This window comes from Lissotriton helveticus, chromosome 9 (genome assembly GCF_964261635.1).
Source record: "Lissotriton helveticus chromosome 9, aLisHel1.1, whole genome shotgun sequence".
Lineage (NCBI taxonomy): Eukaryota > Metazoa > Chordata > Amphibia > Caudata > Salamandridae > Lissotriton > Lissotriton helveticus.
In genome coordinates, this window is record NC_136070.1 from 716,809,660 (window position 1) to 716,826,518 (window position 16,859).

The following is a 16,859-nucleotide window of genomic DNA, read 5'->3' on the forward strand; positions in this document are numbered from 1 at the left end:
TTTTTGTTTTTGACCGGGTGATAGCGGCTACGGAAGCCGTTTGGACAGCTGCCTTCGCTGCTTCATCAGCCAATGAATTCCCTGCAACGTGAACGCCATCACGTTGATGACTCAGTGTATGTATCACGTGAGTCTTTTGTAGTTCCTTTTGTAAAAGAACTACTTGTTCCCAAAGCGTTTTGTGCTTGATTGTGCCACCTTTTGCGTCTTTGAAACCGTTCTCAACCCAGATCTGCAAGTATTCATTATAAGACTGCACGCAATAATATGAATCGCACACTATGAGTGTGGGGAATTCACGATCGGTATTTTCAAGCGCCATCTTAAATGCTAGTGGTTCTGCTCGCTGAGCTGTACAATCTCCTAGAGATTGTGTTTTAGTGACCAGTGGTCTAAATTTTCCTCCGTGCCAGTGACCTTTAACGATCGCGCACGCAGCACTGTAAGCTTGTTTACCCCCAACTGCGGGCTGTGCTGATCCGTCTGTATATATTATACAGCCGTAGTGTTCTAGAGGCAGGATTTCGGTCGGCAGAGGACATTCAAATTCATATTGGAGAAATTCTTGTGTTTTTAAATTAGGATCAAATTCGTATACCACGTCTGTTGCAGCAAGAGAATTAACCCACTGTATCCATCTCGGATGTAATGCTTTAGCATTTGGAATGCTTGCCTTTGTTACCGCCTCTAGGGCTGGTATTGGTGTAACGATGATTATTCGTTTACCTTGTGCTAGGGATCTTTCTTTCGCTACAGCAGTCTGTACTGCGGTTAAATTTTTTTCCGTTGGGCTAAATTTTATTTCAGCTTTTGTGTACAAATGTGATTTGTAAGCTATTGGTACCGTTTCTCCCTCATTAGAGGTCAGGTATGTGAATCCGCATCTTCCTGGGATTACTTGGATTACAAGGTTGCGTGTGTTATCGCGTGTTTGCAATTTTGTTTTAGTTAACATGTCTGTTTGTAATGATCTCAAAATTTCTGTGTGTTTTTGAGTCCAATTGATTGTTTTAAAATCTGGTCTTATTAAGTCATAGGGAGGTTTAACCCTCTCTGCATAATTTAGAATGTACGTTCTACCGAAATTCAGGAAACCTAGAATTGATTGTACGTTTTTCAGCGTTCTTGGTGCTTGGATCACGGCACATTTCTCTAGGAAATTGTCTGCCAGGCTTTTGCCTTCACTTGATAATTCATATCCTAAAAACAGGACAGTTAGATGGGCAATTCTTGACTTCTTGAAGTTGAATTTGTAACCCTCTGCTGCGAACCCAAGTATTATGGTGTTCACTCTTTTCAAGTGAGTTTCCAAGTCATCATCTGTTAGATAGATGTCATCAACATAAGATAATGCCTCATCATCATATATTTGTAGTAACTCTGTTACTCTCGCTGAGAATAATCCTGGGCTGTTCTTGAACCCTTGTGGTAAACGACAGAAATTCTTTCTGCGAACCATTTATTGAGAAAGCGGTCAAATATCTGCTTTCAGGTGCTATATTTTGACAAAAGAATCCATTAGAAATGTCTAATGCTGTTTTGTATTTTTTGCGCACTATGTTATTCATTAGTGCTGCACTGTGTGAGTTTTGTACTGCAAAAGTTTTGCAACATGAGTTAAGGTGTCTGTAGTCCAAAACTAGACGATATGAATCATCTGGTTTGGAGACAGGAAACAAAGGATTGTTCATTTGTGAGGTGCATGTTTCAATCACCCCCTGGTATTCAAGTTGATCTAAGATCTCCCTGACCTGTTTTTTTGCTTCTTGCAGTTGGTTGTGATTTCAACTGGATTTTGTGAGGTAAAGAGTCCTCATCCCATCCCACATGGTTTTTATATAATGCAGGAGCTTGGGCTACTGCCCACTTTCTTGCAAGTGTATATTTTTTATGAATTGGAATGTGATTTGAGAAGGCAGGCATAATCATTTCTTCGCCATGTGGGCACTCCCTGACAAACTCTGGTGGCCAGTCTTTTTCAGCTAAAAGGATGTCATAGCCTTTGGAGAGGTTATCCCAAAATAGACCCCTTATTTTCCTAGTCTTATCTCCCTCTATACGTAATGTTATTTCGTATATTTTATGAGGTTTGCTAACTCTGGTGTCTGCAGTTTCCACCTGAATGTATTCATTCGTGTCCACTGTCTCCAGATGATTCATCAGGATCTTGCGAGCTATGCTCACTTCTGCTGCGCTGTCTAGCATTGTCTGAGCCCACTCTCCGTTTTTCAGCTGTGTCCTCAGAATCCTCGGCATGTTTGATTACTTTAATGCTGGCTACCTTCTTTTTTGGAAATTGTAATTTTTTACTTTGATGAGCAGGTTCCTTGTCTTTGGACTTGAAGTGCTCCCCCCTTTGTTCTGACCGTCCTCTTCTTTCCGATTTCTGCGAGGAAGTCTGAAAAGATCGAGTGGGACGTGTATCAATATCTTGATATCTATCAGGTTTCTTCAAATTATCCCTATTTCTAAGGATGTATTTTTTCTCAGAGGGCTCCCTCTGGGGAGACTTGTGTCCTTGGTCCGGAGATCTCTCTCTCCGCCGAGGAGACCTTCCTCTGGACTGGAATCTTTTTTCTTTGGGAGTGGATTGTTTATTTTCATCCCAATTCTTTTTTGGAGCTGTTAGATTATTTTTAATAAATACCTTTTCAGGATTTTCAGTTAGTTGGGGTTTCACTGGTTTCCCACCCAAACTATCTCTTCCTAGTTCTTCATAGGATTTTTCTATGATTCTGGCAAGTTCAAATGGTTGTTCTGCTATATCTGTTTCTTTCAACTTCTGGCGGATCGCCACAGATGCTGCTTCTCCTTTTGTGTTGGATAACAATAAAGCTGAGACCTGCTTGAAGTCTTTCAGTAATTTCATACCCAGAGTTAAAGCAGGTTCTGGACCGTATTCATTTTGAATCTGTTTTAGCACATCTGGTATTACCGCCATGGACGGAACACCATGTGTTTTTGTGTAAATGGAAGCAAAGACTGTGCCCCAAGTGTCACAGTCCTCCACATGTGGTGCGATCCCCATTGGAAGGCAGATAGTCAGAATTCTGTGTTTCTCAGTAGGCGTAGTATCCGGAAATACCGCCTCTATTTGAGTAATTTTTTGTGCTAACCAGAATGGAATTTGTTCCCGTTTAATGGGTACTTTGCCTAGACAGGACTGTATGTTCTGTGGTGTGATTTTATTTGTGTTCCCCTGATGAGGGGTCTGCTGTGGAATTTTAATAGCTGGTTGGACTATTGAAGTCCGCATAACATATTGGACTAATTGTCTGTGTATTTTAATCAGTTGTTTTAGCTGTGCTAAAAGTTCTGGTATTGACATTTTTTCAATGTCTGGATGTGGTGTGTAGCTGGCTAGAACCGGCCACGTTGCTCCTGGTCTACCTAGTGGACCGAGCCTGGTGATGTGATCATTATGTTTTAGGGCGCCTGTAAACCAGAGCAGGTGCTCTTGGTATTTTAATGAGATTTCCACCTCCTCGAAAGGAGTGTACTCATCCGGTGGTTCCTCTATTTTGTAATAGTGGAACTCTTTTGTGACAGCGTTTGCTGCTGGAAAGTTTATCCATGAGTAGAATACCTCTGTCTGCCGATATTCGTGTGCCTCAATTACGAATATGACTGTACCTCCTCTTGGTGTTAGTCCATTTTCTATAAGTTTAAGTGTTATAGTTTTTCTTATGCTGACCGGGATGAGTATTGCATCCGGGTCTTGCTGTAGGAGACTTGTGTCATCTGCTAGGAGTTGAGCTGCTAATCTAGCTGTCTCCCTATCTCCTTCACCGTCTGACTTTTACTGACAGGAAGGTTTTTGTTGCAGATCAAGTTTTCAAGGAAACAAAGATTAGGTGCACAATATTTTGGAACACTGTATCCTTCAACGTTGAATAAACCAAAAACTATACATAGGAGTCTCCTCCTACTAAGTTTGGCGGATTTTTAACCTTTGACCCACTCCAGACGTCTTTGGAGTATTTATGGGAGAAAGGGACTGTGTGAAAAAGCACGACTGAGTTACTCTAATGCCTTGCGTTAGATTTATCGCCTTACCAAACGTTGGGCGCCATGTAGTGTAGTTCCTATATTCCCAATAGGCTCTGCGCATTGGAATAATATCTTCAGTAGTGTAGACGTAGGACTGAGGTTAACTAGGTCTTTTACTGACGATATTAGACTTAAGTTTTGTGTGCCAGCTAGCTCAGAGTTCACTAGAAACTTTCTCGAATAGGCGAGGAGAAGTTTAACCTCCCTGGATAGACAAGAAGGGATTTAGTTTCTGACAACCATAGAACATGACAACTTTGCTCTCCTTGATCAAGAGTATATCTCTAGAGTCGTGTGAAAACAAAAGACAGCTATTTTACTCAGTCAATACGTGCATACTTAGTTTCACCAGATTGCAGAGAAAAGGAGAGACAGGCGTTTTCAATAAAAAGGTGTTATTTATTGATCAGTCTCTTTTCTCATACAAGAGAAATGAATTGCTACAATTGTAATACTGATGGTTAAGTAAAATGCATACAGTAAAAGCAGGATAATAAAATAATACTGTAAAAGCAGTGATATGGTTTCTTAGCCATATGTTACTTTAAAATGGATAAAAGATATACATACATATATACATTGACTAATCGTACTCAACTGGTGCTTCTAACTACGCCTACCCCGGTGTACCTGACCTAAGCCTAATACATGGGAGGGAGTAAGTAAGTAGCAGTTTAGGTTAAGTTTGTTTTGCCAAGAGTCTGACTCATGAATTCTCTGTAAGGGGTTAGTCAGTTCAGTACCTGGGATTTAGTATCTCTTTCTCAGGACTCGGTATCCCAGTTACCCGCGAGGGCAAGCTGGAAACGCTGGAGGCTGGATTCCTCGGCAAGAGGAAAGGCAGCGTTTTTCCTCAGCGCGTCAAAAGGGAGGGGCAGCGTCCGTGGGCTCTCGCATCAGCTGGGCTCTCCGGCAAGTAGTCGCTGCTCCAAGCTCATCACCACCGTGTCTTTACTTAGGGCAGTGTCGGTATATTTATACCTGAGAGGTGCCGGGTTTGACGTAAGGATGGACATAAGACGTCAATTAAGAACTGGTCGTTCTTACATTCTTTACAGGAGTTCTCGAACGAAATCAAAACAATAGCAGTGGGTATTTCCCAGGTTTGCTGGAGACTTGGTTTGTTTAGAGAACTCGCTGTGCTTTCTAGGGGGCTGGAGGAATAGTGCTTGCTTAATGTGACAGCATGCGCTATGACTAATTTATGAAACTGGTTTCTGTGCCGTTGTATGGATATTAGTGATTTATAACCGGACAAGGGTCAGAAATTGAAGTATCGATACAGGTCCCTATATAAACACACTACACCCCCTCCACGAATTCATGTCCATATTTACTAACCTAATCAATAGTAAACATAACTAATAACGCATGTGTTTACCGAACCACCCTAAAATACATTTCTTGCATTTGAAAATAGGCATATTCGAAATACACGAAAATGAGTATAGGTACTGTATGCATTCAAGCAGTGTAATCATTCAAAAAAAGGATGCACAATTTATCTCAGCATGAATGATTTGCGAAAATAACACATGAAATGGCTCGTAATACAGAAAAAAAGTGCGAGACCACTTCATCACATATAAATACAATTACTTGTAAATACGCTAGAGGCTGAGGTAAAATATTGTCTTTAGAGTTCCTAAAAACAGAAGCTCTGTTCTTTAAGAATAGTTCTACTTTAAGCAGAAGATAAGTGCCAAAAAGTAAATATTTTGGATTTGGGAAAAAAGTTTTCGTTTTCAGGGGAAGAAGGAAAAAATTGTCAGTAGCTTTGTTTTTAAAACTGAAGGCCAAATTCAGAGTTCAGGGAACGCTGTGTGCACGTTTGCTTATAGTCACTCTCTCTGTTCTGGTGAAAACATCATTTCAGACAGATTTTCAAAAAAACAGTTTACTGCCTCAGGTGAAAGTTCGACCAAGTTGGAAAATGTCGCTACCATGCAGTTGTGCGCATGTTCGCTTTCAGTGATGTTTTGATCAGCATTGCTTACAGAAGGTCGCACCTGGCTGATGCTGCTCTCATCTTGTACTTCACTACCCTTCAATCGTAGTGGTGAAGTCTCCACGAATGCCGTCATCAGGATAGGTAGCCGCTGGGGACAGCACAATGCATGAGCCTTTACTGGACCCAACAAAGTCTCTGCATCCAATGGTACTTCCGATTGTAGTGTAAGACATGTGTCCAACACGCATTCCTCGCCGCATAGCATGCATCTCAATACAGGTAAGACACAATTCTGCCATATGGGTCTGAACGAAAGAAACCAGGTCATATTCAGATCTCTTAGCCGGGCTAATCCAAGGACTTTAGTTATGCGGTCCCGATAGCGTATAGCTAGGATCGTTTCTTCCATTGTTGCTGGAGTCTTGTCTGTGACATGGCTTGCCATAACGAAGCAGGAGTAGCAAAAATAAGATGCCTGCTACGAGTCCCAACAGGAGTGGAAGTCCGCCAAAGACAGAATGGACGAAATCGGGAAATATTCCTAGGACTGCTTTGAATGGAGTTAACAGTCCCGAGAAAACTGACTTAAATACACTCGCGATACCATTTGTATCAGAAATATTTAAGATTTCGCTTAGCATTTCTGCGAAGTGTAGGGGGCAATTTGTTGATAATAATGCATGTATCTCTCCCGTTGTCCTTGCAACTTGGAGATCATACGTTTCTTTTGATGACGTCAAGAGAACTGGCGTCTGTAGGAGCACAGTCTTCATTCTGCTTAAAGTATCAATTCGAATAGAAGAGATTTTCAAACTGGGCCAAATTTTTCCCTCCCTGTCTGGAGTGTCGTTTGGATACAATACTCGCTCACAGCAAGTGACCATGGAACTCACGCTTACTAGATAAGGTTTTCCTGGCAGCAAGCCACAACATCTGTGATCTACAATTAGAATGTAACTCCTGTTAGAAAGTCTTCTAAAGAATGGTTCTATTTTTGTTGCAGGTGTGCCGAGCTGGTGACATGAGAGGTTATTTGAAGTCCCCTCACAGGCCCCATGTAAACTTATACCCTGACACAGAAGTATACCACTTAGTGATTTTTCACAATTGTTACCACTAAGAAATACACTCTGTCCTTTTTCACTATAACATATGTGTGTATAAGGTAGGTTCCATGTTGACTTAATGTATCCTTTACCCAACCTTTCATACTGGCCTGCCTGTATATATTTCTGGCAGTATCGAAATTGGAAAGTCGTTATCGGAATAGTTATGATTCCATGTATTATCCATTCAATGACATTTGCATACAGCCAGGTTCTGAAACTGGGATGGTGCAATGAGCTAAAAAACGGTGTTGGATCTAGCCCTGATCTCTTGACTGGGTGAGAGTACTCTGCTTAATTCAGAGACTCTGTCCATCACCACCCCTTGTTGCAAATATTTTTGTCCACCCTAAGCGTGGAAGGGTATACTCAGATGTGAGTCCCTTGCTCATTGCACCATCAGGATTCAAGCAAGCCGGGCCGAAGACGGCTGAAATGCCAGAAACCGGTCCCCGGAAGCTTGTTTCCTTCCCAGTGTAAGAATTGGCTTTTGTAGTCTGGTCTGCCCTGTTCCCATGATGCACTGGGCCAGGGACAGACTAATTTGCATACAGCCAGGTTCTGAAACTGGGATGGTGCAATGAGCTAAAAAACGGTGTTGGATCTAGCCCTGATCTCTTGACTGGGTGAGAGTACTCTGCTTAATTCAGAGACTCTGTCCATCACCACCCCTTGTTGCAAATATGTATATATTTCTGGCAGCATCGAAATTGGAAAGTCGTTATCGGAATAGTTATGATTCCATGTATTATCCATTCAATGACAGGTCGTTCTGACATTGTCAATGGTAATCTCTCAAGTTTTTCAATGCTCAGAACTGTATACTCTGCAACCTTTTGTGCCAAGCTGATTTGTCTATCAGTAAAGTTAAAGATACCGAATAATGACGTTGTGTTGATTAAACGCCAAGGCACGTAGCCTGAACGCAGATTTTGTGACGTCCAGCCAAGCTGTACAATAGAACGCAATTGGGACTGACCGTGTTGTAACATCAGTAAGTCTTGCTCTATTATATCGATTGCAGATGATACAATACTACCCAGTGAATATATTCTGGAAGACAGAGTCATTAACCCATTGTCCACAACAGAAAGTGATTTTTCCAAATTAACACGGTCAATTTCCCGTATTTTCTCTGCTGTCTTAATTTGAGTTACTTTCCAAGCTTCGTTGTAAGCTGCATATATAGAGGCCGCTATGAAACGTTTTTGACGCTGTTTGCGTGGTCCCATAATGAAATCACGCAAGTCAGCACCTTCTTTAAGTAAAGTCAAGTGTTGCTTAAATTCTGCCAGTGTGGATGTTCGTAGCCATTCAAGGCAGAGTTTCCCTACACTGTATGTAGTTACAATCCCTGGATGTTGTCGCTGGGAGTATCTAGGGTCTTGCCTGGTTATTGTGAACCCCTGTTTTTTGTTCAGGAATCTATCTTGACAGTTATTTGTGTCTGTGGGCCAGATCAACCATTTTTTTCCAATCAGGATGTGTTTTGGTTTAAAATATGGGATACGTCTATCTCAACATCTGTAGTGCTATTACTGTCAGGTGTTGGTTTTGGAATAGATGGTTTGTTTAAGTCTTTAATTTTGGCTAGGCCAAAACAGGTTGTCTGTTGAATTGTGTCATTCAAGAATATAATTTGTTCTGGGATCATGCAGGCTCTAAACAATGATTCTATACCTTTGACCTGCCAATCTTTTGTACCCCAGATTGTTTTCGTTTCAATGTTATCGTTCCAGAAATCAAAACCGAATGTATTCATTTTGTCAAAAAATGTCTCTGAATAGATTAATTTTGTATTTGTAAGCATGGTTTTCATTCCTGTCTTATTTAACAGTTTGAAATAAAACATTTCTGCATTACTTGTGTTAAACCCTGAGAAATATGTACATTTTTCATAAAATGTTTTCGAACTTCCTTTTGGTGGAGTTGCACAATGTTCCCATTGGTTATAATCAAAAACATTTCTAGGCTGAGCAGATTTATGCAGATAATGGTTACCATAGTGGTTGTAACAGTACATCTGGTCATAATTAGGTGAACCCTGTAAATAATCATGTTCTGTAAATTTAGCTGACATAACTAGGTCTGACATCATACCATTAATACTTTCAAAGTCCCAATCATCAGCGAATGTGCTTGGTTTTACAAAGTCACTTAATGAAATCTTGAATTGATGAGGATACTTCAGGAGCTCGACAGGGCCATAGATTTCGTAGTCAGTTTTGTCCCATGCTACCCCACCGGGTATAGGATTGGCTGTGAAGTTTACTGAAGAAAGTTCTCTTTTCTCGATGTGTGAAGACTTGTGTGGTTTCAGGACCAAGTTGATTTTCTGACTTGCTGTGTCCATTGTAACATATTTTCCCTCAATGAAATGTCCCAAGTATAGTACCAGGATGAGCCAAAGTATGAGGACAAATACATCTTGTGCCACCCAAAATTCAATCCATGGAGAAATCAGATAGGTTTCTTGTAGTTCATGAAAGAGTTCTTTTGCTTTGTCTTTAAAAGTCTTTGATGGTGTCGGCATTTCCCCAGGTTCGCTCGGATCCTCAGAAAAGTCATCGAAGTTGATGAAATAGCCTGATGCAGTTCTGTCAATTGTTTTAATTGCTTCTGGATTCCTTTTTGTTTTTGGAATTTGCTTTGTTGCATTAGCATAGTCAGTGGTTACATCATTGTAGACTGGTGTTTCTTGATGCATTATTGTGATTTGGGTTTCAAGAGGTTTAAGTTCCATGGCTTTGTTGCATAGTCCTTGTTGATTCACTGTAGGTTTATCAAATGTGATTAGTCTCTCAGTTTGAACCTCTGTGTTTGTAGCAAACTTTGGTGTTCTGCTATTTCTTGGGAGTCCACTCGGCCTACTACATATTATCGGCCCGATGATTGTGGTTTAACCAGGTCGATGGATACAACTCGGTTCTCCTTTTTACCAGCAAGGGGCGGTAGTACAACTGATCTTGTTCCGTTGATAGCTAAGACAGGTACTGCCTTTCTGTAAGAAGGCCCAAATTCCTTCTTCACCGCGATCTTTTCTCTGACCAGATCCCCGATTTTTGGAATCCAGACACGCCTTGCTGGGACAGGTGGTTTCTCTTCAGTGGTTGTTGGCTGTTGTTTAAATTTTATGTTGCTCAGGTCTTTTCTTGTTTCATTTAAGTCCTGTAAAATAGCCAAACGATCTTTGATATCAAAGCATTTCTCTTTAACCACTGAAGTTTGACTATCGAGGTCCTGGATTACCATTCTAGTCCCAAACAATAGTTCGTACGGACTGAGACCTCTCAGAAAATTTCTTGGCAGATTATTAAGACTACGTTGGACACTTATTAAATGTTTGACCCACCCAGCTCCCGAACCTAATACCTTTGCCGTTATAGATTGCTTTATGTCACGGTTTTTTCTTTCCACAATTCCGTTTCCCTCAGGATGAAAGGGACAAGAGTACCGCAATGCAATGCCCATGCTGGTCATGGCCTCCTTATAAGCTCGAGAGCTAAAAGCAGGACCCTGGTCAGAATGTAGCATGCCAATTGCGTATGTGCCGATAAAGACTCGCAAATCTTTTATAACAGTTCTGGCGTCAGCCGAGCGCTGGGGCCACATCCAAATAAATCTCGTACATGAATCCACTGCGACCATGATATATTTATAATTGCCATCCCTTTGTAAGGGACCGCAGTGGTCCAGGTAAACACATGCTAATGGTTTATCTGAGATTAGAAGGGGCGTCTGTGCTGGTCGTTTCACGGTTGATACCTTCATCCTTTGGCATATTTCGCATTCTAGAACATAGTTCCTAGTTTGTCTTTTCATGTGTGGCCACCAGTATCTCTGTTTTAATAGCGATACTGTGGCTGAAACACCAGCATGTACAGAAGCGAGCCCTTCGTGTGCCGCTATAATGAGTCCTAACCTATATTCCATGTTTGGAATTGCCCTATCCCCCACTCCAGGGATTCGAGCAAATGGAACGTTATTTGCATCAGTTATGTATGAGTACTTTACTGGAAAGCCTTTCGGGAGTATTTCTATCGCATCTTTTACTGTAGCGCTGACAGCTTGTAATATTTCGCTGTCTATTTTTGTTTTTGACCGGGTGATAGCGGCTACGGAAGCCGTTTGGACAGCTGCCTTCGCTGCTTCATCAGCCAATGAATTCCCTGCAACGTGAACGCCATCACGTTGATGACTCAGTGTATGTATCACGTGAGTCTTTTGTAGTTCCTTTTGTAAAAGAACTACTTGTTCCCAAAGCGTTTTGTGCTTGATTGTGCCACCTGTTGCATCTTTGAAACCGTTCTCAACCCAGATCTGCAAGTATTCATTATAAGACTGCACGCAATAATATGAATCGCACACTATGAGTGTGGGGAATTCACGATCGGTATTTTCAAGCGCCATCTTAAATGCTAGTAGTTCTGCTCGCTGAGCTGTACAATCTCCTAGAGATTGTGTTTTAGTGACCAGTGGTCTAAATTTTCCTCTGTGCCAGTGACCTTTAACGATCGCGCACGCAGCACTGTAAGCTTGTTTACCCCCAACTGCGGGCTGTGCTGATCCATCTGTATATATTATACAGCCGTAGTGTTCTAGAGGCAGGATTTCGGTCGGCAGAGGACATTCAAATTCATATTGGAGAAATTCTTGTGTTTTTAAATTAGGATCAAATTCGTATACCACGTCTGTTGCAGCAAGAGAATTAACCCACTGTATCCATCTTGGATGTAATGCTTTAGCATTTGGAATGCTTGCCTTTGTTACCGCCTCTAGGGCTGGTATTGGTGTAATGATGATTATTCGTTTACCTTGTGCTAGGGATCTTTCTTTCGCTACAGCAGTCTGTACCGCGGTTAGAATTTTTTCCGTTGGGCTAAATTTTATTTCAGCTTTTGTGTACAAATGTGATTTGTAAGCTATTGGTACCGTTTCTCCCTCATTAGAGGTCAGGTATGTGAATCCGCATCTTCATGGGATTACTCGGATTACAAGGTTGCGTGTGTTATCGCGTGTTTGCAATTTTGTTTTAGTTAACATGTCTGTTTGTAATGATCTCAAAATTTCTGTGTGTTTTTGAGTCCAATTGATTGTTTTAAAATCTGGTCTTATTAGGTCATAGAGAGGTTTAACCCTCTCTGCATAATTTAGAATGTACGTTCTACCGAAATTCAGGAAACCTAGAATTGATTGTACGTTTTTCAGCGTTCTTGGTGCTTGGATCACGGCACATTTCTCTAGGAAATTGTCTGCCAGGCTTTTGCCTTCACTTGATAATTCATATCCTAAAAACAGGACAGTTAGATGGGCAATTCTTGACTTCTTGAAGTTGAATTTGTAACCCTCTGCTGCGAACCCAAGTATTATGGTGTTCACTCTTTTCAAGTGAGTATCCAAGTCATCATCTGTTAGATAGATGTCATCGACATAAGATAATGCCTCATCATCATATATTTGTAGTAACTCTGTTACTCTCGCTGAGAATAATCCTGGGCTGTTCTTGAACCCCTGTGGTAAACGACAGAATTTTCCTGCGAACCATTAATTGAGAAAGCGGTCAAATATCTGCTTTCAGGTGCTATATTTTGACAAAAGAATCCATTAGAGATGTCTAATGTTGTTTTGTATTTTTTGCGCACTATGTTATTCATTAGTGCTGCACTGTGTGAGTTTTGTACTGCAAAAGTTTTGCAACATGAGTTAAGGTGTCTGTAGTCCAAAACTAGACGATATGAATCATCTGGTTTGGAGACAGGAAACAAAGGATTGTTCATTTGTGAGGTGCATGTTTTAATCACCCCCTGGTATTCAAGTTGATCTAAGATCTCCCTCACCTGTTTTTTTGCTTCTTGCTTAATTGGGTACTGCTTCTGTGCAGTTGGTTGTGATTTCAACTGGATTTTTTGAGGTAAAGAGTCCTCATCCCATCCCACATGGTTTTTATATAATGCAGGAGCTTGGGCTACTGCCCACTTTCTTGCAAGTGTATATTTTTTATGAATTGGAATGTGATTTGAGAAGGCAGGCATAATCATTTCTTCGCCATGAGGGCACTCCCTGACAAACTCTGGTGGCCAGTCTTATTCAGCTAAAAGGATGTCATAGCCTTTGGAGAGGTTATCCCAAAATAGACCCCTTATTTTCCTAGTCTTATCTCCCTCTATACGTAATGTTATTTCGTATATTTTATGAGGTTTGCTAACTCTGGTGTCTGCAGTTTCCACCTGAATGTATTCATTCGTGTCCACTGTCTCGAGATGATTCATCAGGATCTTGCGAGCTATGCTCACTTCTGCTGCGCTGTCTAGCATTGTCTGAGCCCACTCTCCGTTTTTCAGCTGTGTCCTCAGAATCCTCGGCATGTTTGATTACTTTAATGCTGGCTACCTTCTTTTTTGGAAATTGTAATTTTTTACTTTGATGAGCTGGTTCCTTGTCTTTGGACTTGAAGTGCTCCTCCCTTTGTTCTGACCGTCCTCTTCTTTCCGATTTCTGCGAGGAAGTCTGAAAAGATCGAGTGGGACGTGTATCAATATCTTGATATCTATCAGGTTTCTTCAAATTATCCCTATTTCTAAGGTTGTATTTTTTCTCAGAGGGCTCCCTCTGGGGAGACTTGTGTCCTTGGTCCGGAGATCTCTCTCTCCGCCGAGGAGACCTTCCTCTGGACTGGAATCTTTTTTCTTTGGGAGTGGATTGTTTATTTCCATCCCAGTTCTTTTTTGGAGCTGTTAGATTATTTTTAATAAATACCTTTTCAGGATTTTCAGTTAGTTGGGGTTTCACTGGTTTCCCACCCAAACTATCTCTTCCTAGTTCTTCATAGGATTTTTCTATGATTCTGGCAAGTTCAAATGGTTGTTCTGCTATATCTGTTTCTTTCAACTTCTGGTGGATCGCCACAGATGCTGCTTCTCCTTTTATGTTGGATAACAATAAAGCTGAGACCTGCTTGAAGTCTTTCAGTAATTTCATACCCAGAGTTAAAGCAGGTTCTGGACCGTATTCATTTTGAATCTGTTTTAGCACATCTGGTATTACCGCCATGGACGGAACACCATGTGTTTTTGTGTAAATGGAAGCAAAGACTGTGCCCCAAGTGTCACAGTCCTCCACATGTGGTGCGATCCCCATTGGAAGGCAGATAGTCAGAATTCTGTGTTTCTCAGTGGGCGTAGTATCCGGAAATACCGCCTCTATTTGAGTAATTTTTTGTGCTAACCAGAATGGAATTTGTTCCCGTTTAATGGGTACTTTGCCTAGACAGGAGTGTATGTTCTGTGGTGTGATTTTATTTGTGTTCCCCTGATGAGGGGTCTGCTGTGGAATTTTAATAGCTGGTTGGACTATTGAAGTCCGCATTACATATTGGACTAATTTTCTGTGTATTTTAATCAGTTGTTTTAGCTGTGCTAAAAGTTCTGGTATTGACATTTTTTCAATGTCTGGATGTGGTGTGTAGCTGGCTAGAACCGGCCACGTTGCTCCTGGTCTACCTAGTGGACCGAGCCTGGTGATGTGATCATTATGTTTTAGGGCGCCTGTAAACCAGAGCAGGTGCTCTTGGTATTTTAATAGAATTTCCACCTCCTCGAAAGGAGTGTACTCATCCGGTGGTTCCTCTATTTTGTAATAGTGGAACTCTTTTGTGACAGTGTTTGCTGCTGGAAAGTTTATCCATGAATAGAATACCTCTGTCTGCCGATATTCGTGTGCCTCAATTACGAATATGACTGTACCTCCTCTTGGTGTTAGTCCATTTTCTATAAGTTTAAGTGTTATAGTTTTTCTTATGCTGACCGGGATGAGTATTGCATCCGGGTCTTGCTGTAGGAGACTTGTGTCATCCGCTAGGAGTTGAGCTGCTAATCTAGCTGTCTCCCTATCTCCTTCACCGTCTGACTTTTACTGACAGGAAGGTTTTTGTTGCAGATCAAGTTTTCAAGGAAACAAAGATTAGGTGCACAATATTTTGGAACACTGTATCCTTCAACGTTGAATAAACCAAAAACTATATATAGGAGTCTCCTCCTACTAAGTTTGGCGGATTTTTAACCTTTGACCCACTCCAGACGTCTTTGGAGTATTTATGGGAGAAAGGGTCTGTGTGAAAAAGCACGACTGAGTTACTCTAATGCCTTGCGTTAGATTTATCGTCTTACCAAACGTTGGGCGCCATGTAGTGTAGTTCCTATAGTCCCAATAGGCTCTGCGCATTGGAATAATATATTCAGTAGTGTAGACATAGGACTGAGGTTAACTAGGTCTTTTACTGACGATATTAGACTTAAGTTTTGTGTGCCAGCTAGCTCAGAGTTCTCTAGAAACTTTCTCGAATAGGCGAGGAGGAGTTTAACCTCCCTGGATAGACAAGAAGGGATTTAGTTTCTGACAACCATAGAACATGACAACTTTGCTCTCCTTGATCAAGAGTATATCTCTAGAGTCGTGTGAAAACAAAAGACAGCTATTTTACTCAGTCAATACGTGCATACTTAGTTTCACCAGATTGCAGAGAAAAGGAGAGACGGGCGTTTTCAATAAAAAGGTGTTATTTATTGATCAGTCTCTTTTCTCATACAAGAGAAATGAATTGCTACAATTGTAATACTGATGGTTAAGTAAAATGCATACAGTAAAAGCAGGATAATAAAATAATACTGTAAAAGCATTGATATGGTTTCTTAGCCATATGTTACTTTAAAATGGATAAAAGATATACATACCTATATACATTGACTAATCGTACTCAACTGGTGCTTCTAACTACGCCTACCCCGATGTACCTGACCTAAGCCTAATACATGGGAGGGAGTAAGTAAGTAGCAGTTTAAGTTAAGTTTGTTTTGCCAAGAGTCTGACTCAAGAAATCTCTGTAAGGGGTTAGTCAGTTCAGTACCTGGGATTTAGAAGGCAGGAGGGCTGGTATCTCTTTCTCAGGACTCGGTATCCCAGTTACCTGTGAGGGCAAGCTGGAAACGCTTTAGGCTGGATTCCTCGGCAAGAGGAAAGGCAGTGTTTTTCCTCAGCGCGTCAAAAGGGAGGGGCAGCGTCCGTGGGCTCTCGCATCAGCTGGGCTCTCCGGCAAGTAGTCGCTGCTCCAAGCTCATCACCACCGTGCCTTTACTTAGGGCAGTGTCGGTATATTTATACCTGAGAGGTGCCGGGTTTGACGTAAGGATGGACATAAGACGTCAATTAAGAACTGGTCGTTCTTACATTCTTTACAGGAGTTCTCGAACGAAATCAAAACAATAGCAGTGGGGATTTCCCAGGTTTGCTGGAGGCTTGGTTTGTTTAGAGAACTCGCTGTGCTTTCTAGGGGGCTGGAGGAATAGTGCTAGCTTAATGTGACAGCATGCGCTATGACTAATTTATGAAACTGGTTTCTGTGCCGTTGTATGGATATTAGTGATTTATAACCGGACAAGGGTCAGAAATTGAAGTATCGATACAGGTCCCTATATAAACACACTACACCCACTCCACGAATTCATGTCCATATTTACTAACCTAATCAATAGTAAACATAACTAATAACGCATGTGTTTACCGAACCACCCTAAACTACATTTCTTGCATTTGAAAATAGGCATATTCGAAATACACGAAAATGAGTATAGGTACTGTATGCATTCAAGCAGTGTAATCATTCAAAAAAAGGATGCACAATTTATCTCAGCATGAATGATTTGCGAAAATAACACATGAAATGGCTCTTAATACAGAAAAAAAAGTGCCAGACCACT